A 9,677-nucleotide genomic window follows, 5' to 3' on the forward strand; every position below is an offset into this window, starting at 1 on the left:
AATTATTTGTTGACTTTCAGATGCCTAACGAAATAAAATTCAAATTCATTGATGTAATTAAGTAGAATTTACCTTTCGGCATACTAATTACTTGTAAATACATACTTATGTACGTACTTACTTACTTAAATATGCACAAAGCAGCTAGTGATAGCGAAATTCTTGCTTTCAATGAAAAATTCTCAAGCTTCTTCCGACGACTGAGTCTTGTCGTCCATCTAACGCTATTGTCGTCGCTAGAGTCCAAAGCAACCACGCTGAAATGCATTGAAGAATGCAAAAGTCTTAATTTTTTCGTGGTTTATTGTCGCATTGGCAGTAGCAATAGTGCTGGCGATTGTACTTTTACTTTTATTGTATTCTAGGTTTCAATTGTGTTTTTGTGCGTTGTTTTTTTTTTTTTTTGGTTCTGATTATTTTATTTTGTTTTTCGTTTTTTTTTTCACTTTTGTTGCTTTGTTCATTTTGTGCGCACCAACAACAAGTGCGCTAAGAATTGTACGCTGCTGCGTCGCTTTCAGCATAATAATAGAAACTATTAGCGCAAGTTTAATCAAATAAAGTGTTATTCACCCCATTTGTTACTCAAGCGCATGCATACCCAATGCGTCTGCGACGAAGTAACAACAACAATAACAACAACAACAGTGTGGCAACACCAACTAAAAAGTACAATACTCGCTCACTGCCCAGTAATGCAACTGCATTTTTAAGTAGTAAAAGTGTAAGTGCTAGAAAGGCAGCATATTATACTCGCATACCTACATACATACATACCTATGAATATTTTTAATCATGCCCATGAGTATGTACATACATACATACTCTTAAGTATTGTTTAGTAAATATGTACATATGTATGTGCATTCATGTGTACATAGTATGTGTGTAGGTTTTTGAAAAGCGAATGTAAACAAAAAGCGTTTCGTAGCTAACAGCGTCATGCGAATCAACAAAAATCACGCAATCCACGATGTAAATATTACTGAAGCGTAAAGAAGATTCGATAAAGAAAAAGAGATTTCGTTGAAAGCGTTTCCAAACACACGCTATGTTACTCATACGGCCCGCCTCGTGAGTGGTCAAAGCGCTGTTTACATGAAATTTTATGCTACTTGTGAGTTTTTCTTGTATATTCGGGGAAATCTCTATAGTCGGAAGAAAAATAAAATCATTTTCAATTTAATATTAATTTTGAAAAGATTATCGCGGCCGTTTGGGCATAGTTTTGGTTAGATATTTAATTTCGCTTTTTTGGCTTGCTACAGTATCACGGAAGAATATACTATAAATGCCACTCTACAGTGACATCAGACCTAAATTTTAACGCTTAGATGACAGGACATTACTGACAGATTAAAATATGATAGATACATATCTTCTCAACATCGATCCGCCCCACATAGTAAATGTTGCAGACATTTTTGTCTTCACTTTAAATTTCTACGGTTCTTTAACTTTTCGTATTATGATTGCAGACATGATTCAATAATGAAAGGTTCCGTAAAAAGAACTCTGTCTCACTCCAATTTTATCAGCTACGCTCCCACCTTATTCCTAAAAAGAAAAACAGTATTTCCTTTCGAAATTTCTTTGGAAATTTTAAGAAGTTTTCCAAATAGTAGAGAAAGTCTTAAGCTTTTAAACTTGAACAAATTTTTGTTTTTCGTTCGCTATCGGCAACAATGATCCATTTGGATGATCAGTCCTTGAGCCTGATTAGTATACATACTATACCTAGTTAGTGGCAAGTTTAAAATGATATTGTACTTTTGAAGGCCACGTCCTTTAATTTAACACCCAAAAAATGCCTTCGTGTATTATATCTAAGGTAGTAATTTTTAAATATGTGGCAACCCCACTAAAAAAAAAAATTAAATTGAGGCTTATTGCACATCCGGAGACCATACCCTTTCAACAATGAGGTACATTTTTTTTATTCAACGAATGGTGCGGATCTTATAACTTTTAAACAGGTGGCAACCCAACTCAAAAATCTTGCTAATTATATACAATACACTAGATGAATCCACAATCAAACTTTGTTGAAAATTCAACACATTTTCGCAACAAACTTTTTAGAAAAATTCTAAGTATGCAGTTTAGTAGCCCACACAATTTTAGTGTAATGAAGTGAAGTGCAAGTTTCAAGCGCGATTTATAATACTCTTTTTTGATGACGGATTTTTGCACATTTTTCCATATAAACATGAATTTCTTATGAAAAAAAATCTGCGAAACCGTTCGCAACCAAATTTCCAAAAATCTGCGCCAGTTTTTACAAATTCCACTTGTTATATAACAAACCGCAAACAAATACATTCAACGGCCACATACATATGTATATGTATTAGGGCTGTGCGATTATTCGATTACTCGAGCAAGTTGGTTAATCAATTATTCGGTTAATCAATTACTCGAGTAATCAAGATTTTGATTACTCAAAACGATGATTAATCGAGTTACTTGAAATATGATTACTCAAAAAAAATAATTTTGCTCGTAATAGAGTTTGCTTTGGAAAATGCTTATTTTCTTTTTTACATTCTGTGTATGAAAAAAAATTTTTGTTTTAATTTTTGAAAACAGAAACGTTGTTTTCAAAGTATCAAGGAACTTTAACTAATTTATACATATGTAAAGAGTTGAAATGTTGATTACTCATTTTATTCGAAATTTTGATTAATCATAAAGCATTTTACTCAAATATTTTTGTTTTTGGTTAATCAAAAATCTTGATTACTCGAGTAACTGAACTTTTGAGTAATCATAATTTCCAATTAATCGAATAATTGAGTTATTTACTTTATGATTAATTAAAATTTTGAGTAATCAATTAATCGCACAGCCCTAATATGTATATGTAAATTCAAAACTTTAAAGCCGTTTTTCTCTAGCCTTTGATTTTTTGGATTATGACACTCTTGCATCAAATGTGCGATATGTAGATTTGAGCACTATGGAACAAGGAAAGTTCTTTCTTGGACCTCAGTTACACTCGCAGCTCAGCTAAATTCATATGGCATCAGTGACTGAATAACAAATAATAGGTTAAACAGACACATCTAACAAGTTGCCAACATCGACCCGCCCCAATTGAAAAGTCCTTTATTTGTATATTACATCGGTTAAAACTCCGAAATCGTCAAAAAATATAGGTTAATACTACGATTAGAACGTAAAACAAATGTATGTATGTATGTATGCAGGGCCGGATTTAAGCACAGGCTAACTAGGCGCTAGCCTAGGGGCCTGCGCCACAAGGAGGCCCGTGCCACATGAAGAATTAAAAAGTTATAAAAAGTGAAAAATTATATATTTACAATCTTTAAGAACCGTAGCAGGCACTGAAGGCGAGTCAAACAAAGAAATATTTATGTAGTTCGTTTTATACCCTAATGGAAGGGGATTCACATTATAGGCTAGTAAGCAAAGGAAAATATGTCGATTCGTTGAGTCGGCGGCAGGTAAAGAGAGTACGCGTGCCACCGGCATAGCCATAGGGATCAGGTTCATACCAGCCACTCCTGCGGCTGGTAACGGGGAGGTCTTAGCGCTATGCAGTTCACCTTTTAGCAATAACTTTTTTTTTCTAAAATAATAATAACTAATAAAAAAAGTAAATGAATAAAAAAAAAATAAAAAAAGGTACAATGAAAGTACAGCAAAAATAAAACAAAATATTTTTAAAAATTAGATGACATAAAAAAAACCATCGAATAAATTTCGGATCCAAAGTTTCATACCTGTAATAGACGCACTTGGGTGCAAACTGAAAAAGAGGATTGAGGCCTTAAAACTTGTCCATGAACGTTTAGGGTTAGCAGAGAGTACAAAATTGATTGAGATATACGAATACGGCGTGGATGACGATTTAGACAACGAAATTATACAATTTAAAAATTTTTGCATTCATTTTCAACCAGACTATGAAAAAAATCAAGAAGTGGTTAACAAAGAAATATGGATGTATAAACTTTTATTTGTTTATAACGTCAGAGATTGTTTGCATTAAGAATGTACCTTTCTCAGTTGGTCAGCTGATAAAAATCCGACTACGGACGTCCATGACGAAAAATAGGCTGACATTTTTGGCTTATTTCACGCTGTTGCTTAAACACATTAATAATAACACCATCTGGAAAAAATTGCTAAAAAACTTTCACTTTATTATACTAAAATTGAATGGATTATAAAACTGCATGCTTACAATTTTTCTGTAAAATCTGATTAGAAAGTTGCAAACTAGTATGCGAATTTATTGAATTGTCCTGAGTTTTGAACAAAGATCAGAGATTTTATTTTTATGTTTTTTGTCGTAGTGTGAAATATATTTTTATAAAATAGCCGTCATCGATTCGCCAACAGTTATCGAGTAGCGAAACGAACGAACTCATTGCGGTACAACCAAACTCGCTATTGGCCATCCTTGCTAGCTAACTTTGTTGTTGCTTCCAAATGCAAAATTTTTTCTTAAGCGACCGGAACTCAAACATAGCGAGGTAGAGAAGTGGCAAATCGCACCACATAAAGAGCCTAGGGGCCCATAGATACTAAATCTGGCACTGTATTCACATATGTATGTAGTATGTACTATTTACATGTCTCTGTAGTTTATGCAAATATGCGCCTGCAGACCCATTGACATATTCGCTGCGTGGAATTATTCAGCTTAAAAGGCGCTGAATTTGCGAGCATTCATTTTTGAATTTGCATTGACGGCATCTACCCAATGTTGTGCAATCCCTTTCATTTCAAATATCATTTATACAAACTACATACATACATATAGTATGTACATAGTTAGCTTAATCGCTTTCCCAGATGATCCAGCCATCATTTGTGTAGATTGTGCAAACTTTCAAATCGTTTGTGTCGCTTTTGGTTCTATAAACACACATTTCTATGGGCATCCGCATGGATGTTTGTATGTACATTGAACTTTTCTACATAGAGCTTAGTAAATATTAGGGACCCGCATGGAATTTCAGCTGTTTAAATGTGTGTATCCTCTCTTTTTATACACAGCATATCAGCGCAAATTTGGAGCGTTCATCGGCCTTTTTGTTTGCATACTTTGCCAGTCGTTTTTTTTTTATTTGAACTTAATTCTATTTGCTAAAATTCTTTTGTAGTTTTTTTTTTGTTTAAGTTTTAATCTTCATCTATGGCATCTGTTAGCATAGTCTTCATTGTAGTTAGTATGTATGTATGTATATTTGTATATTCAATGATGTCGTTCTGTTTTTAGCAAAGGCAATAAACTAAAAGAACTCTATTTAGATTTTAGCCGTTAAAAAGGCGGTTATTTGTCAATATAAGTGCTGAGAGTTCTATCCATATTTTGTTTTACTATTCGTATAATTCGGTTATTTGAATTTAAAAATTAAGAATAAAATATATGTAGTAATATTTATACATAAATGTAGCGCAGTTTCTTAAACACCTAATCGCATTCCTCATAAATTTATCAAATTCCATAGCCTTCCAGTTGTGTTAACACAAATCTTCTACATACATACATACATACGTATGCAAATTGATAAGGCAAACACTAACCGCACTCAGTTGCGTCGCTTTCATAAATTAACATATAAAAATTTTTTCAAGACGTATCAAAATGAATTGCTTGTCAAAATAGAATATTTTTAATGGCTTTTTGCTTTTGTCTTCTATTCCTAATTTCCGTTATCAAATGTGAGGCATAAAATTTAAACAATGCGAGCGAAAGCAAAGCCAACACTCGCAAATAAACATACATGAATATGTACATTAGAACGTACCACCTTATAAGCAACAATTTTTTGTGCCCAAATTTTGTTGGACAATTATATTCAACAATTTTATTGAGCTTGAGGCCGTTTCAAATAAAAAATGTTGCGTAAAAAATAACGATTAGCACCTGGTTGAATTTATAGCTGGACAATAAAAAAAAAATTTTGTACTGGAATAATCGAAATTCTTCTCTAGTAAAGTTTTTGGTAAGCTTTAATTTATTGACATTAGGCTGGTACGTTAGGGTGATTAGAACTGTGATCTGGTGTTTAAGAACTAGAACGGAGTACTTCAGGTCAATGATATTTGGAGCAAACAAAAAAAATGCCAAAGATATGACAAAAAAAAATATAAAAAGGAGACTATTACGTTCGGGGGAAAAAATGTTATTTTGCGAAATTGCCTTTAGGTTCGAAGGTCTGCGGCGAATTTTTTTTCTGGTACAGTCTAATGTTCATAAGTATATATGTAAAGCAATGATTGTTTTTGCACCTTCGCTAATATTTTGCTTTTGATTTTATGTTATTCAAATGTACGTATGTTAGCGAAAGAAGCGTCGAAACATATGTACTTACTCTTCCATCATAGCGAACCACCTTGCGCCCAACAATCAGCTCAGCAAATTATCGCGGGCTGGAAGAAGCGATGATATCATCGTCAATATTGTTGAAAATCCATTTCATTTTTTCTGTTTAAATTTATCGCATTGTAGTTTATTTTTATTTGTTTTGTTACTATTCTTCTATCAATAAATACTTTTTCCGTGAATTAATTTTTTTTTGTGAAATTTAGTTTGAATTCATTCCAATTTCTTATACGTTAAGTGAAAATTAGTGTGTTTCTTATTTTGAATGTAACTATTTAATAGCTCTTCGTCGGTTTTTCCATTTCTAAACTTGATAAAATTCTTCAACGTATTTAGTACATATTTTGTAATTCTTAAGGAATACTTTTTTAAGATTTTACGATCCCTAAACAGCTTCCTATCTATGATCAGGGGCAATTACTAGACCCTACAGTACCCTACTACAGTAAGCCGAAAACTCCAATCGAGGGAAACTTGTACATTTTAGTATATAAGACCAATGCTGTCTAACTTGTATTGACGACGAGGTCTTTGAGAGCTGTAAATTTTCGATAACTGCTTCGATAACGTTATCGATAATTATAAAAGCCGAGAATGTGATGGAGAATCTGAGAATAAGAAAGTGAGATAAAATAGTTTATATAAGTGGCATAAAATGATCGATATTGTCTATTTAAAATTTTTTCACCTTTTATAAAAAAATCTCCCCCTTTATCTTTTTATTGTAATTATTTACTTTTAATGTATCAACAGCAAAGTTATTTAATCTTACCACTATTACTTCTTTTTCATTTAAGGCTTGCATTGATGATAACTTAGAAATGGTTGAATTTCTAATCGAACATGGCGCTGATATAAACAGACAAGATAACGAAGGTTGGACGCCGCTACACGCCACAGCCTCATGCGGGTGAGTAAGCAAAGTGCCTTTGAAAGCGAGATTAAAAAGAAATAAATTAAATGATTATTTTCTTCTTCACTTCAATTTCCCAATTTTTTGGCAAACAAAATTAACAAACGCGATTTTGAACGCACTTGCGTTATATATTCGCGACTCTCTTTTTGTCTCATTTTAATTTTTATTCGTTTTTTTTTTGCTTTCCCTTTCATTTCGCGCAGCTTTGTGAGCATAGCCCGCTATTTGGTGGAGCATGACGCCGATCCGGCCGCTGTAAATAGCGACGGTGACTTGGCCGTGGACTTGGCTGTCGATATACAACATTTGCCGATGATGGATTTCATGCAAAAGGTGATGACTGAACACAATATCGACTGTGAGAAGGCGCGACAGGCGGAGGAGCAGCTAATGTTGAGTGATGCCAAAAAAATGGTTGCGCAGTGATGCGTCCGAAGTGGATCGGCCGCATCCAAAAACTGGTGCCACAGCGTTGCATGTTGCAGCCGCAAAGGGTTATACTAAGGTATTGATTATTTTCATATTTCTTTTCAATTGTTTTTAATTCTATCGTCTATTCCATCGCTGCCGATAGGTTATAAGTTTACTACTCGCCGGACGTGCTAATGTCGATAAACAGGACAATGACGGCTGGACGCCGTTGCATGCTGCATCACATTGGGGCCAAAAGGAGGCAGCCGAGATGCTCGTCAATGCTATGGCCGATATGGACGTGCGCAATTATGCCGGTCAGACGTGCATCGATGTGGCCGATCGGAAAATGGCTAAATTCTTGGAGGAGTTGCGTAGCACCAGCAACAAACGTGTCAAACGTCGTCCTTCTAGTCAAATCAGGTTGCACATTTTAATTTTGTAAACACTGCATGTTTTGTAATTTTGTTCTTTTCTCATTGTTCTGTTGCCACAGAATCTCAGATAAAATTGAAAATCACATTGACAATACACCAACTAAAATTATACGAGTGGAAGTGAAGTCGGATCAGTCGAAGGACCAGGCAAATGGTACGTATGAACGCATAATAGCTGCGTTACTTAAGCTACGCATTAGATTTAAGAAAAACAACATATGTATGTATATAGATATCTAATTAATTTATGATATTTTTTAAATTGCCTTAAACTGATTATCTTTCACAAATTTTGTTTCTTATTGCCAAATCCCAATGTTTGTTGCCGTTTTTTTGTTTTCTATGTTCATTTCTATTAGGTTCACACGGTCGCTAAATCCATTGTGCACGTGCTTCCATTTCTCAGATTTTTGTATTATACATATTTTCGATTTCGACAATGTTTTCCACACTATTAAGTTCGACAAAGCACTGCCATTTGCATCTATTTTTTTACTCATTCTTTCGACACTATCGGTGGCATTTACCACACGAGATTGTTGTAAATAAAATAAGTATACCAAAGTTTTATACATTTTGTATTGCATTGTTCCTAATTGTAACCGAATGTCTGTAAATTCTCGTTGCAACAAACACCCAATTTGTCCTTTTGTGCCACTACCGAAACAATCAACTTCAACCTGGCTCATCGTGTCCATTGTGTCGTATCGTTGGTTCCGTTTTTGTAAACACATATGTTTGCCTAACAGCTTCCATATCTGATATTGAACTGCCAATGATCGATAGTAGTGATCAACTGGATCAAGCCCATAATCTAGCGCGTATAGCTGAATATGATGAAACCGATTCTGAACTCACCGACTCAACAGAGAGCTCACATTCGACCAGCCTATCCGAACCTGAAGGTATCTTTTGTAAAAGCGTGTGTCTGTGTGTTTGTTTTATAATGTGGAGCTGCACCATTTCTATTTGCAATTAGAAGTGTGAATGGTTAAAGAATTAAATGTTTGAACAGGTTTCGTACGAGAGCTGACTCCGTAAGCACTTCTGCAATATAGAAATGGTGTAGCATGTTGGAAAATGTTCGTTTGGTGGTTGAAATTGCTTTTTTATTTACGACAATTTTAAGACATCCACTTTTGGACTGTTGCGATTCATATGATTTAGACTTTTGAAAAGCTAAGTCATGCTAAGTTCAGTACAGTTTTATTTTAGCATTTCGTTGACCTATATCCTACTGATAGTTAACCTACGTTTTGTTTGGTATAATTTGGTTGTTTATGCGGAACTCGAAAGAATTATTATTTTACTGTTGCGTTCCACTCTAATTTGTTTATACAAAATTGAATTATATTTTACTTTTTTATTATTAGTTGGAGTGTATTTGAAGTATTGGCCTAACAGTTAACGCATATCTTTAATCAATTACAGATGAAAAATCTAAACAACCGACTGATTCATCCACAGACAACCAACCTGTTGAAGAAGAGGCGCCTTGGCGACGCAATAGTTTGGCACGTGTGCGCACACAAAATGAAAGTCCAACGAAAAA

General features: G+C 34.2%; 1 pseudogene; it reads left to right on the forward strand.

Moving 5' to 3' along the window:
- Nucleotides 1-604: 604 nt before the first annotated feature.
- On the forward strand, nt 605-9,673 carry LOC118754874 (annotated as a pseudogene).
- The last annotated feature ends 4 nt before the right edge of the window (nt 9,674-9,677 follow it).

The sequence above is a fragment of the Rhagoletis pomonella genome, unplaced genomic scaffold (genome assembly GCF_013731165.1).
Source record: "Rhagoletis pomonella isolate Grant_MI unplaced genomic scaffold, Rhpom_1.0 Rhpom_scaffold_04821, whole genome shotgun sequence".
NCBI lineage: Eukaryota > Metazoa > Arthropoda > Insecta > Diptera > Tephritidae > Rhagoletis > Rhagoletis pomonella.